This window comes from Alosa sapidissima, chromosome 24 (assembly GCF_018492685.1).
Source record: "Alosa sapidissima isolate fAloSap1 chromosome 24, fAloSap1.pri, whole genome shotgun sequence".
Taxonomy (NCBI): domain Eukaryota; kingdom Metazoa; phylum Chordata; class Actinopteri; order Clupeiformes; family Clupeidae; genus Alosa; species Alosa sapidissima.
The window spans coordinates 12,520,329-12,534,056 of record NC_055980.1 but is presented as its reverse complement, the minus strand read 5'-3'; the positions used below and the strand labels follow the sequence as shown (position 1 = coordinate 12,534,056).

Here is a 13,728-nt window from a genome sequence, read left to right as displayed (position 1 = left end):
CCATGCTATCCATGTGGGGGTACATGCCCACCAAGTTTTGTGTACCCCGGTCTTTCAGTGTCCCGGGAATCCTTGTTGGTGTACGTCACTAAATGTACACATAAATTATTTTATTGTAAGGCCCCTCATGAACGAAAGTACACAAAACTTGGCATGCATTCAGAGGGTGTCATAATGATCCTACACTTTTAATTTCGTGCAGTTTTGACCTTGTCAGCCAGAGATATTGAGATGAAAACACCTAATTTTTTGCTTTTTAATTTTTAACTAGGTGGCGCTATACATGAAATAAGTGGTAATGGGATGGGTTGACATGCCCCCTTAAGACCAACATACAAAAAAAAGGTGGACCTCCTAGGCCCTACGGTTCTCGAGATATTCACAGAAAACTGTCTCCGGCCACCTACAGGCCAGTTGGTGTATAGTAACATAAATTAATTTATTGTGTGGCCCCCCATGAACGGAATTCCACAAAACTTGGCGTGCATACAGAGGGTGTCATAATGATCCTACACTTCCAATTTCGTGCAGTTTTGACTATGTTAGGTCACAGATACCTTCAATTACACCACCTCATTTTTACTTTTTTGTGTTTAACTAGGTGGCGCTATACATGAAATGAGTGGTTATGGAATGGGTTGACATGGCCCCTTGAGATCAACATACAAAAAAAAAATGGTCCTCCTAAACCCTACGGTTTTCGAGATATTCACAGAAAACAGTGTCTGCCCTACCCTCCTTTCGGGGGGTCCAATTCAGCGGGGGGGCTACAGATCAAAACGAAAAACGATGGTTCCATGCTATCCATGTGGGGTTACATGTCCACCAAGTTTCGTGTACCCCGGTCTTTCAGTGTCCCGGGAATCATTGACGGAAATTTGGGCATGCGAAAAATAAAAAAATAAAATAAATAAATAAATAAAAAAAATAAAAATAATAAAATCTGACTAAACCTATATGACCGCCGCTTCGCTGCGCGGCGGTCATAATAATATGCAAGGAAGCAACACACCTTATTTTATGTCCATTTGAAGCCAACATAAGGCAAATTTCCTTCTGTTTGAACCCATTACAGAATAGAAACTGTATCATTGCATCTACCAAAAGGTTAAGTGACAAACACAAGATGACTGGTCATGTACCAACTCCATCTGTACTAATGGCACACACACAAACATATACATATACTGTATATAGTCTTATTAGCTGTGTGATATCATGAAACACAATCCTGGAAACAAGACCAACAACATTAAACTAGTAAGAAGAGTAAGAAGTTATCCCCAACTTAGTTGGGCCTCATTAGAACATGGTTATTTATGGATACTTCTTTCATTGTTGTTGTCAGTGGACATCTTGAAACTGAAAAAAAAAAAAAGCAAATGTCATTGCACAACAATAATAGATAGACAGGAACTTGAAATGTAATCCCCAGAGGACAATAACTGCAGCATTGTTGAATTAATTTGATATGAAATGTTATCTTAACTTACTTAGAGAAATGTGCCGTGTTGTTACTACCTGCTATTTCATGTAATGGTATTATTATAATGGTATTATATGGCATTACATGGCATATCACATTTGTCTTTATGGGGGTCTGGGAATAATGGGAACATTCCCAGTGATGATGATTGCAGGTTTCTTACTGGTAGACAGTGTACAACTGGGAAACGGTTAGCAAAAGTAGGAAATAATCGTCCAGGTATCGTTCTGGACTTTTGTGGTGGAAACATGTTTAACCCACTTTCCCTAGCTCATTGAACGTACCGTAGTCCTACGAAAAACAAATTATTTTGCTGTATGTAGTACGTAGCATACTCCTGTATGTGCCTTACAGCAGCTGCTAATGTTAGCCTACTAGCCAAGTAAGGTTGGCTAAGTTACATACATCGATTGCCTACAATGTGTAGCCTACACCACTGGATCACTTTCTACCTTTACTTATAATTTCTACATCTAACCAAGCGCCAAATATAACATGCCAGTGACAGAATAAAGTATTAAACATAATATTAAACTCACCGTTCTGTAGCCGTCGTTGTTCTTTCCCCACACTCTTACACTGGCTAGTAAGCATGAGGCTACGTTGTATGGCGGTCGCATTTTGATGACGTATCATTTCGCTATGATGCGTGATATTTTTCAGCTTCTGATAACTTTTCATTTGAGACGTTTTCGTCTGACTCCACTTTTTCTGACAGCTGTTTTCCTGAGACCCGACTCATTTTCATCTGATGTCTGATACCTGACTCTGATAACTTTTTATCTGAGACTTGTTCGTCTGATTCTGTTTTTTCTGACCGCGTTTTTTCTGAGACCTGACTCCACTTTTTCCGACAGCGTTTTTTCTGAGACCTAACTCCACTTTTTCCGACAACGTTTTTTCTGAGACCTGAGTCCTTTGAGATGTTTTTCTTCGTTTGGTTTGAAGCAGTTTTATCTGAGGATGACAGAGGGTTTTCTGAAGCTGAGGCAGTTTTGCCTGAAGATGACAGATGTTTTTCTGAGTCTGACACCTGAGTCTGTTTTTTCTGATGCTGAGGCAGTTTTGTCTGAAGATGACAGATGTTTTTCTGACACTGAGGCAGTTTTGTCTGAAGATGACAGATGTTTTTCTGAGTCTGACACCTGAGTCTGAGGATGTCCTAAAATGAACACCGTACAAACTGGTTTCATAAAGGGACGTAATTCTTTTAATAATGTCAGGTGGCTTCTAAATATTATTCAGGTTTTCCAGCAAGCTCAGGTCGATGGTCTAGTGCTTTCTCTGGATGCAGAGAAGGCCTTTGACCGAGTTGAATGGTCATACCTGTTCTACTGTTTGGCTAAATTTGGCTTGGGCCTCTATAGTTATCCTCAAGCTGCCATTATGGCAAATGGAGTCAGATCAGACAGCTTCCCAGTACATAGAGGAACAAGGCAAGGATGCCCCTTATCTCCCCTCTTATTTGCCATGGTTATTGAACCATTGGCAGAGGCCATTAGACCAGCCCCCTCTAAGGCTTGCAAGTTGATGGGATACATCATAAGATAAGCCTTTATGCGGATGATGTCCTAATTCATATTTCAAGTCCTGATACATCAGTACCTGCGTTACTTAATGTTATTGATTTGTTTAGCAAATTTTCTGGTTACAAAATTAACTTGACAAAATCAGAGGCCATGCCGATTGGGAGTCTAAATTCAATACCTAAAGCACTGCCCTTTTTACCCTTTAAGTGGTCTCCAGTAGGCTTTACCTATTTAGGTATATTTATAACCCCTACATTTAAGCAAATGTATAAAGCTAATTTTATTCCCTTATTTGAGAAAGTGAGACAAGATTTGGAGCGCTGGAATTCTCTGCCCGTCTCCTGGCTAGGACGTATAGCCCTCATTAAGATGAATATATTGCCTAGAGTACTTTATCATATCCAAATGATCCCTATTTTATTTTCTAATGGAGTTGTGAAATAACTAAATGGCTGGCTTAGTTTTTTTATATGGAGCAAACGCAAACCAAAGCTAAAGATACTACTTAGCTACTTAGCTACTTTACAGCTGCCAAGCGCTGAGGGAGGTTTAGACTTACCAAATTTCAGAAAGTATCAGCTATGTGCTCATATGCGATTTATTTATGATTGGATCTTAAATGATAAAACTTGTACTTGGTTGGATCATGAAATCTCCCTATCAAAATATCCATTGAGAGACCTGTTGTTTATTAAGAATTTTAGAACTATCAGGCTGTGCTGTGATAACCCTGTTACGCTCAACACAATTAAGGCATGGCGATTAATGCGTAGACTTGAGGGTAGGTCCAAACTAACATCAGTTTTCACTCCTATTCTTAACAATCCCGATTTCCAACCAGGGCTGCTTGACACTGGCTTTAGACAGTGGGGTAGCTCTGGCATTAACGTATTGAAAGATTTATTTTCTGATAATTCTTTAATGTCATTTGATCAGATAGTTGAGAAATACAATATCCCCAGACGTGATTTGTTTCGTTTCTTGCAAATAAGACACTATATAGTGCAAAGCACAACCCTAATTAGTAATACTGAGGTATCTCCCCTTGAGAAAGTGCTGTTTGGAACAGTTGGGAAAATGTCCATTAGGGTACGTTCAGACTAAGCGTCTTTTCTCAGCTGCCGGCGTCCGTTTTACATTATAACCCTATGGAGTAGACCATTCTTTTAAAACGCGACTGCAACCGTCTTTTTCTGCAGCTCAGAAGTTGAGAAATGTTCAGAAAGAGCTTTCTGTTACAATTCATGATAATGAGTGGGAATACATATGGACCTATGCTAGATCAATTTCAGTATGTAACCGTGCCAAGTCAATACAATTTAAGATTTTGCATAGAATGCATATATCCCCTAACCGCAGACACAATTTCAATCCCACTTTATCACCAATGTGTCTTAAATGTAAAACAGAAATTTGAACATTAATTCATTGTCTCTGGTCATGCCATAAGTTACAAAGATATTGGTCTAACACATACCTGTCAACACTCCCGTTTTTCCCGGGTTTCTCTCATATTTCAAGATCATCTCCCAGCACCCTCCCGTTTTGTTATTTCTCCCGGAAAACTCCCATCAAAACGCAATCAAACTTCATTTTAAAATCATTAATCCATTCAGGTTGCCATAGTGTGTATGAAATGCCCCCTATACATACACGATCACTTAGTTTCAATTTCAACCGTTTTGTCATAGGCTAAAACCTGGCAACCCAAAACCCAAATAAGGAAGCGGGTGCCGACTGCACAGCCTGAGTCTCGTCGTAAGCAAGCGGGCTAGTTGAATGGCCTACTCCAGAACTAGCTGTTGTGAATTGTTGGGAATTTAATTGATTAACATATCACATAAACTGTTATTGAGTGTTGTTGATACACTGAACTTGTGCCCTCGGAACCAAATCTGACAGCAAGCAGCTTTGGAGTTTTGGAAGTAGGCTGCAGGCAGACAGCTGGTGGATACATAACTGGCATGCGTAAGGTAATGGTAAGGTAAAAGCAACGACCGAAATGCAGTGTTGAAACACGTGTATGAAACGTATTAAATATGCAAACACAGATCCGGTATAAACACTGACCCCCCCCCCCCCCCGAAAAAAAAAATCTCCCGTTTTTGGAAAGCTAAATGTTGACAGGTATGGTCTAACATCTTAACTGAAATTGAAAGGATATTAGGACTGAAACTACAGATGGACCCAATGTTTCAAAGCTGCCACCATCATACCTGTGCCGAAGAAAACTGCTTCATCCTGCTTCAATGACTACCGCCCTGTGGCACTGACACCCATCATCATGAAGTGCTTTGAGCGGCTTGTCATATCAATGTCACATGTCATGTCACATCAAATCCATTCTCCCCCCCACCCTGGACCCCTTCCAGTTTGCATACCGAGCCAAACGGTCCACAGAGGATGCAATCTGCTCTGCCCTCCACCCAGCCCTCACCCACCTGGAAAAAAGAGACTCATGTGAGATTGCTGTTTATAGACTTCAGTTCTGCATTCAACACCATAATACCACAACAACTCATCTGCAAACTTGACAAACTGGGACTCAGTACCTACCTCTGCAACTGGCTACTGGACTTCCTCTGTCAGAGGCCTCAAGTAGTACGTGTTGGCAACAACATCTCAAGCAGCATCACACTGAGCACGGGGGCCCGCCAAGGCTGCGTGCTCAGTCCGCTGCTCTTCACCCTGCTGACGCATGACTGCACTGCAACCTACAGCAACAATCACATAGTGAAATTTGCTGACGACACAACTCTGGTGGGTCTCATCACCAAGGGCAACGAGACTCAATACAGGTTGCAGGTCGACCTTCTGACCACGTGGTGCAGGGACAACAACCTCCTGCTGAACGTCAGCAAGACCAAGGAGATTGTTGTTGACTTCCGGAGAGGTCACGCCCAACACCTGCCACTGACCATCGACGGTGCTGTGGTGGAGAGAGTGAGCAGCAACAAATTCCTGGGGGTGCACATCAGTGAAGACCTCTCCTGGACCACCAACACTGCATCACTGGCGAAGAAAGCTAGATATGTTTTGTTAACAAATCAGAGACTGTTTTGTATTCTTACATATGCAGTTAGGAAGAATATTTTATTGCAGTGGATAAATGATAGAGACCCAACTGTTAAAGGCTGGCATAAGGTGTTTTTTGAGTTGATACCCTTGGAATATTTAACATGTATGATACACTCCAAATCGATACAATTTTATAAAGTATGGGAACCTTACCTTGACCCGAATGTATCAGACATTTTGTTAAAAGGATTTCCTGAAAGGTCATAAAGGAAGGCATGCTGTTGTACATTTTCTATTTTTATTTCTTCCTCCATATGTGGAACTGTATATGTGTAGCTGAGCCGCTGTGTGTGTTTTTCTTTCTTTTGTTTGTATGTTTGTTTGTTTATGGCATTGCTTATTGGATATTTGTCTACTTGTTGTGAAATTGAAAATGAATCAACATATTCTTAAAAAAAAAGTGTTATGTATGGGTTGTTTTATAGCATAGATGTATTCTTTTATGTAGAATTTAGAGACTTAGAGATTATTCAACACTGATATGGTCAGATACTGCTTGGTCATGGTCAGTGGTAGGAGGGTCTTTGTTGGCTGTCCAGTTTCTCGCAGATGATTATAAAATGCTGGCCTGACCTGTAATGTGATGGCTCTTGTACCATAAGCACTTGCGATGCAGAGAAGAGCAGCTATGTTAAGAATGGACTCAGGATGGTGCACTGTTTGTAACGCTTTACACTTAGATGGTGTAATGACTATGTTATTGGCATGCAAACAGTAGAAATGTTTTCTATGGCCAAGTTGTCAAACTTTGATTGGTGAATGGAAAAAGTGTGGTTTATTAGCTCTATACATTGAACTTTTGTAGAGGCATACTGTATAAAATGTGAGCTATGGTAAACATACTACTACTACTGTCAGTTCTAGTTGGCCTCCCTGCATGTGTTGTAAAACCTTTGGAGATGATCCAGAATGCAGCAGCAGCATGTCTGATACTTTCTCAGCCTAAGAGGACACATGCTAGCCTGACGAGCCAGACCCACATTAAAATGTAGGGTCTGGGCACTCACCGTTGGCAGTGGTCAGTCCGAGGGGCGGGATAATCGGTTCAAATTCTTTCTGCATGCAGGACAGTGCTCACAGCGCCACGAGTCTCATGCGTTTTCCCACCAGCGGAGCTAGTTGGCTAGTTCAAACTTTTGCCAACTTAAAAAAAAGCTTAACGTGTCACGCTGTTTGTCAACAGGAACATCCATCCAACATCTTCTTTGTTTTCAAGTAGCAGGGAATTCAAGCCAAACCGTTGCAACTCTGCCATCAATCATTATGTTAAGCCCGCCTAACGTCTTTATACACGATTTGATTGGCCTGATAGAAGTTTAATTTTCCAGCTCACAAGCCAACGGAGAGTTGCTAGACTAGCCCTAGGGTGCGTCTAGATTTCTAGGCTAGGCACATGCTTCTTGTTGTCTGCATTGGCTTCCTATTGCAACCAGAATTAAATTCAAAACCCTGACATTGGCATATAGCTTTTACTGGATCAGCTCCATCTTATCGTAATAATATGATCCAGCCTTACATTCCTTCTAGACCACTGCGTTCCTCCAATAAACAACTTTTGTGTCGTTCAATAATTCAGTCTAGATATAGACTTTTTCTCCTTTGTGCTACCTCAGTGATGGAATGAGTTGTCTACTGGTACTTCCTCTGATAACAGTTTGGAGTCTTTAAAACAACAATTGAATCTGTTCTCTTTACCCGTTTAAGCTTCCAAGTTCCATCCTAGGTTATTTGTTGGCATTGTTATTTTATTTATTTTTTGGTTGTTTTGATGGTTTGTTGCTAACAGATCATCGAAAGCCACAGCAATGACGAGGACTGATCAATGATTTTATTGTTATGATTGTGCATCACAGACTTTATCTTTAACTGTTGCCATAGCAATTGAGCAATTTTGTATTAACATCTTTAGTTGTATCAACATTTATTCCACTGCTTGGTTGAATTTCCCATTGTCCTACGTAATTTAGAACGACCATTAACCGTATGTTATCTGCACACCTATGAAGTAGATCCATTTTTTTGGCTGTATCACACTTGTATATAAATTCGACGAACTCGTTGTGAAGTTGAAATGAACTGTCACATTGCATCCGAGCTGTAAAATGCAGACGTTCAGAACATTGCAACATTGTACAGTGTTTCCCCTACAGTGTATTTAACAGCGGCGCAGCGCCGCCGCTGGATTTTCAGCGCCGCTGCAACATAATATCACGAGATTCACTTAACACACTGTAAAAGCACAACGGCCAACGTCATCTCGAAATTGTTTTCTGAAAGTCTTGAGTAAGTTAAGCGCATCAAATCCGCACTTAGCCTCTCATTATTCAGGACATATATGCGGCATGATGTGTCAGGTGATTACAAGCCCAAAGACAAGTCTGCAGCCCATATGGCTAGCCTACGTTCTGAACACGGTTACATTGTTTAGCTATCCGACTGATGGGGTCTTGCTCCGCCACAGTGTAGCCTATGGTGTCATCGTTCACTTGTAGGTTACACAATAAATAGCCTACTTATAGGCCTGGTGACAATAAAAAATGATATTAGTTATATTTCATCACGAAGCTGTTTGTATGCCGTGAATTCGCTTGTAGCCTATGCCATATGTTAAGCTTGAGCAATTCCTCTGATCCAAAGCCTGCTTTGACACATTGACACTAATGTGAAACATGCATCCTCCTCTCCTAGCCTACATCAAATAAAAGAAACCAATTCATGATTACCGAAATGAATTTAACATGGGGGGGAAAAAGTTTGTTGCGATTTAGCCTACTGTTGTGATGCGGTTCTTTCTGCTGATTGGATTTACGTCCGGTGTCGTCAACTCTGAGAACTCTTGCTCCGGCTGACAATTTTATCCAGAGAGCTGATTTCCCAAAGATGAGCCTCCATCAACATTCAACGACAAATTATTAAAACGTAAGTAATGCAATAGAGTACACCAATGTGCTACAAGGTGTATGGTCTTAACGTTAATTGTAGCCTAGACTTGTAACGTTAGCGTAGGGCTACATGTAATGTTTGCATGGGAAAGCTAGGCGAACACAGTCTAGGCCTGTTTAAACTTTCTGATAGTGAAAGGAAATATGAGCATATGTTGGCATATACGTATAGCCTAAATTCTGTCCACTTAGCTATAATAGGCTATCACAAACAGACCTTTTCTACGTTTGCGGCATTAGACATAGGAGCCTACATTCTCTTATCAGAAAGACGTGTTCTCATAACTTCAGCGTTCTCTTGACGGTGAGACGAACGGTCGCACTTCAATCAAGTAGCCTAGGTCCTTTTCGAGTTAATTGTGAGTGAGTTGTATGGTAACTGTGGGAGTGATGTAGAAGAAAAGTGAGTATTTACTTTTTTATACGTGGGTTTGTTGTTTTGGGACTGAGAAATAGACTACAAGGAGAGCATCTGGCTACGTGCATGCGTGTCAGCATTAATGGCCCCCCAACAATTCAATTCAATTACCAAAGAGCCTTAGAGATGTTCTTTGAAAAGCCCAGAAAAATTAAGTGCTCGCAGATTGGGTGTGGCCTTTGCCATTAAGACAAATTTAAATAAATTGTAAATAATCTTTTTCTGGGTTGTGCCATTTCATTTTTCTTCTATCATTTTTAACCAATAATGTAAAAGAAAGCTGAAAATGTCCACAAAAGAAACACGAAGGTATGATATAAAAAAAAAAAAAATTAAAAAAATGCGCAACAACCCCCCCCCCCCCCCCAAGTAATAGCACCGCTGCTGGAAAAATTTCTAGGGGAAACACTGTTGTAGCATATGACGGAGGTGGCTTTTAGCTAGATGGATGACAGCAGGCTAAGTAAAAGCGATGTTTCAAAGCTAAAGTTCATCAGAATCTTGGGATACGCCCGCTTGACAACGGGAGAGATAGAACTAACGACTGGCCTTTGGCCGTAGCAACCATCCATTTAGAACTAGTAACGGCAGTTTGTCCTGTGAGTTGAGAAATTAGTTATGTGTCGGAAGAAATTAGTTCTACAAACAAGACAGTTTTAGCTATTAAAACGTTTAAATTGTAACAGGAAATGAACACAACGCAAGTGGCAACAGTGGAATAAGCGGGATAATGAACTCCACGGTGGTCTGTTCACAGAAGTTAATGCACTACGAGGTTTAAACGGCCCTCCGCTTCGCGTCGGGGCCGTTTTACAACCTCGACCGTGCATTAACTTCTGTGAACAGACCACCGTGTCGTCCATTATCCCTTACGTATTCTTTACTATTATTATAATTATTATAATTTTACATTAATTCGTGTTATTATATGTTTGGAAGTGTCTGCCAAATACCATAACAAATGTGAATGATTGCATGTTTTTATAGAAGTGGAAAGACATTGTCAATTACACTGGGTTTTTGTTGCAACAGTTGAATGGTCAAACAACCATGGTATCATTACATGACTGACTAATGTGTTTTGTTGTAGATGCCAACTACCACCAAGAGGAGCTTCGCTGAGTCAGGACAGACTACAGTGGACCAAGATACCGAGGTTTTGCCACCGCTACCCCGTAAAAATAAAGCAAGTGCAGAGGTTTTGCCACCGCTACCTCGTAAAAAAAAAGCAAGTGCAGAGGTTTTGCCAGCGCTACCTCGTTAAAAAAAAGGCCAGTGCACCGCAGTCTTCGGACGCCAACTTTGCTCACGTTTTGTCAAGTACTGCTCAAACTCTGCTCAAACTCTGCCAAACTCTGACTCTGAATATGTGCCATGACTCTGCAAACCCACTGTCAAAAACTTTGACTTCTAATGCTACTAATGATTGTTTGATTGAATCTGTTGACTTCCCAGAGAGATCTGTGCTGATGGGGTCCTTTCATCAAGGCGATTCACGGTTTGGAAATGTGCGCAACAAGCAGTGTGGTGCCATCAGTTTGACTGCTGTTTTCAAGTCCAAGATGAAGAATGTGTGGAGTTGGGAAACTCGAGATCTTGATGAGGTTTTGATTAAGGGAACTGTTCTTTACAGGTCAATGAGTGCACAGGGTAAAAAAGAGACCAAGGAAGGGGTTACATTGCTGTGTCTGAATTGCCTAGACAATATGAAGTTTGGAATTGTGATTTCTCAATAAACTTTGCTGAATCTTACGCTGGATTTATTCAGGTTGATGACTATGACTATGCTTCATGTGATGTTGCCATGCCTTTTGATGTAGCACTGCAGCGGGCGCTGTTTAGCAATGATGCTAGTTTGTTAACCATCTTTGCAAACACATGTGCTGTAGTGAATGCAGGAACAAGGTTTGCGTTTGTTGATTCACACGCAAACAGAAATGTCAACCAGAAAGGTGAGAGGACAAGTTGTGTTGCATACTTCAGCTCTATAAACTCCCTGTTCACATTTGTTTAAGACTTTGCAAGATCTTTTGGCATAAGCACACCAAGGTTTGAGGTAACTGGAGTCACAGTAACTAGATGTACCGCATAACGGTACAAAATATGACCGCCGCTCAGTCCTGTACATCCGTTCCGCGAAAATAAATCACACTTCAATTTGTCTCCATATTTTACTCCATCCTCCACTCTTGAAACTTTTGTGTATGCTTGTTTGGCATGCCTGAGTGTGTGTGTGCGGCTGCACAGAAAGTAGCCTACTGGTGCTGAAAAGGTGAATAGATTGTAGAATAGCCAAAGAAGATGTAGCATTGTTATAAAACCTTTAAAATCTCTAAACAATCACAAGTAGGGCAGTTCATCACAGTTCATCCATTGCAACTGGATTGATGAAAGGTCACTTACACCTGTAGGCTACATTGTATTTGGGAAAAGCAAAAGGTATCAGCATAATGTTATTTATTTATTTATTTATTTATGTATTTTTTATGTATTTTTAAACAAAAACATCTCTGTCAGTTCCATGCCGTTTTCAACAGCTATCAAAAACAAAGGTCATTTTTGGATGGATGGATTTTTTGTGAATGTTTCTTCTTCTACATAAGATTTTAGTCATCTTTAGTTCATGTAATACTTTATTGTCAATGCACAAATTAAGTAACAGTAGTCTGAAACGTTATTGTTAATGCACAAATTAAGTAACAGTAGCCTAGTCTGAAACGAAATGCTGTTTTACATCTAACCAGTGGTGCAAATAACTGACATGTCCAAATGGGCCTTGATGAAATGGTCGCTAGACTGTTCATACACATTTTAACGGGCCAAAGTTGAAGAGCTTTTGTCCGTTATTGTTAGTGCAAATATAGGCTGATTCATGTTCCCTTGCATTGTTTAACTGAGGTCCATGGCTAGTCTGGCTTTCATCAAAACAAGCTCAATCTTTTAAGAAATCAAAAAATAAATAGCGGGCAGACCAGGCTGGGTTCACCCAGCCTAGTCTATAGGCACCCGATATTGTTTAATTTTCCGATTGAGATATACACGCTCTGGCTATTCTAAATGCAAAAATGCATCAGGGAGTTATGACAAAACGGTAACTAACAAACTAGATCCTAATAGAAAGCTGTTAGCTTCCCTAAGCTACAGGTAGGATTATAAGGTAGGCCTATTTACAACATAAATTGTCAATAGGCTATGCTGGCGACACAAATAAAATCTCCTTTGGAAACCAATGGCTTACGCCTTACAGTATCAAGCGGCCTTAAACTGTCATATCGTGGCGAAAAGTTGTAATAACATTCACGCAGCTCCATGAGTCAAGGAAAGCGCGAATGAAGTAGCCACTTCTAAATGGGACCCACTACACAGTAGCTTAAGGTGTTTTGCTAAAGCAGCCATAATGAAATGAAGGTGTCATTGTTTGGATACTTCAGACACACGTGCTTTTTAATTTCACAGACTACAACTACCAAGCTGTAATCAAAGCACATTGATTCCCCTCTCACACCCTGCACGCACTTAAAACAAAATAAACAGGCGTCTCAGTCTCACGCATGTATAGGCAAAACTGTATCAGACCGGTGTAACGTTGGTAAATCTTCCATTGCACAGAATGATTTTGTAGCACGTGCAATAAATGACAGTCGAAAGATACAAACAGTGCTGCTATACATTTGCTTGGTATAACCGCATTTATAGTTTTCTACAAATGCAATAAATCAAATGCCTCCATCACTCAACCAACGCTAACGGTAACATTACCTAGGTCCTTATTGATATTACAAGATTAACGTACCTGCAGTAAAAACCAAGCATGTCCGATAAACATCCTCAGATTTATTTCGGCTTCAAGAAGAAATGGGAATTACACTTCATGTGAACATCGTCCTATCCTTATTAGATGTTCGCTGCGGTAAATTACAGTCCTTGTATGAAGCGTCCATTGTTTTTTCCAACCCACTTTTAACTTCCAACAAAATTACGTCTCACTGCAACTATGCGCCATCTAGTGGACAAACGACTACTTCTCGCCAATACTGAAAATGCAGCCATGATGATGATGATGAATATTTATTTTGGCTTTCTTTTAATCCTACTGAATTTGTAATTATGTATCGGCCGTTCTAATACCGATAGTATGTGGGTGCCTGTGTGTGTGCATGTGTATATGTGTGCACCGCCATTTACAGGCCAATGAGTGTACAGTCATTAAATGTACACATAACCTAATTTTTTTAGACCCCCCCCATGGATGAAATTCTACGAAACTTGGAAGAA

The 13,728-nt window shown here is 40.5% G+C and overlaps 1 long non-coding RNA gene across 1 annotated transcript; it reads right to left on the bottom strand.

Moving 5' to 3' along the window:
• Positions 1 to 999: 999 nt before the first annotated feature.
• LOC121700642 lies at positions 1,000 to 2,053 on the bottom strand. The gene is made up of 3 exons (XR_006027268.1): positions 2,026 to 2,053; positions 1,328 to 1,362; positions 1,000 to 1,097 (listed from the first exon to the last, which is right to left on the bottom strand). It is a non-coding gene; the product is annotated as an uncharacterized LOC121700642 (long non-coding RNA).
• Positions 2,054 to 13,728: the final 11,675 nt, after the last annotated feature.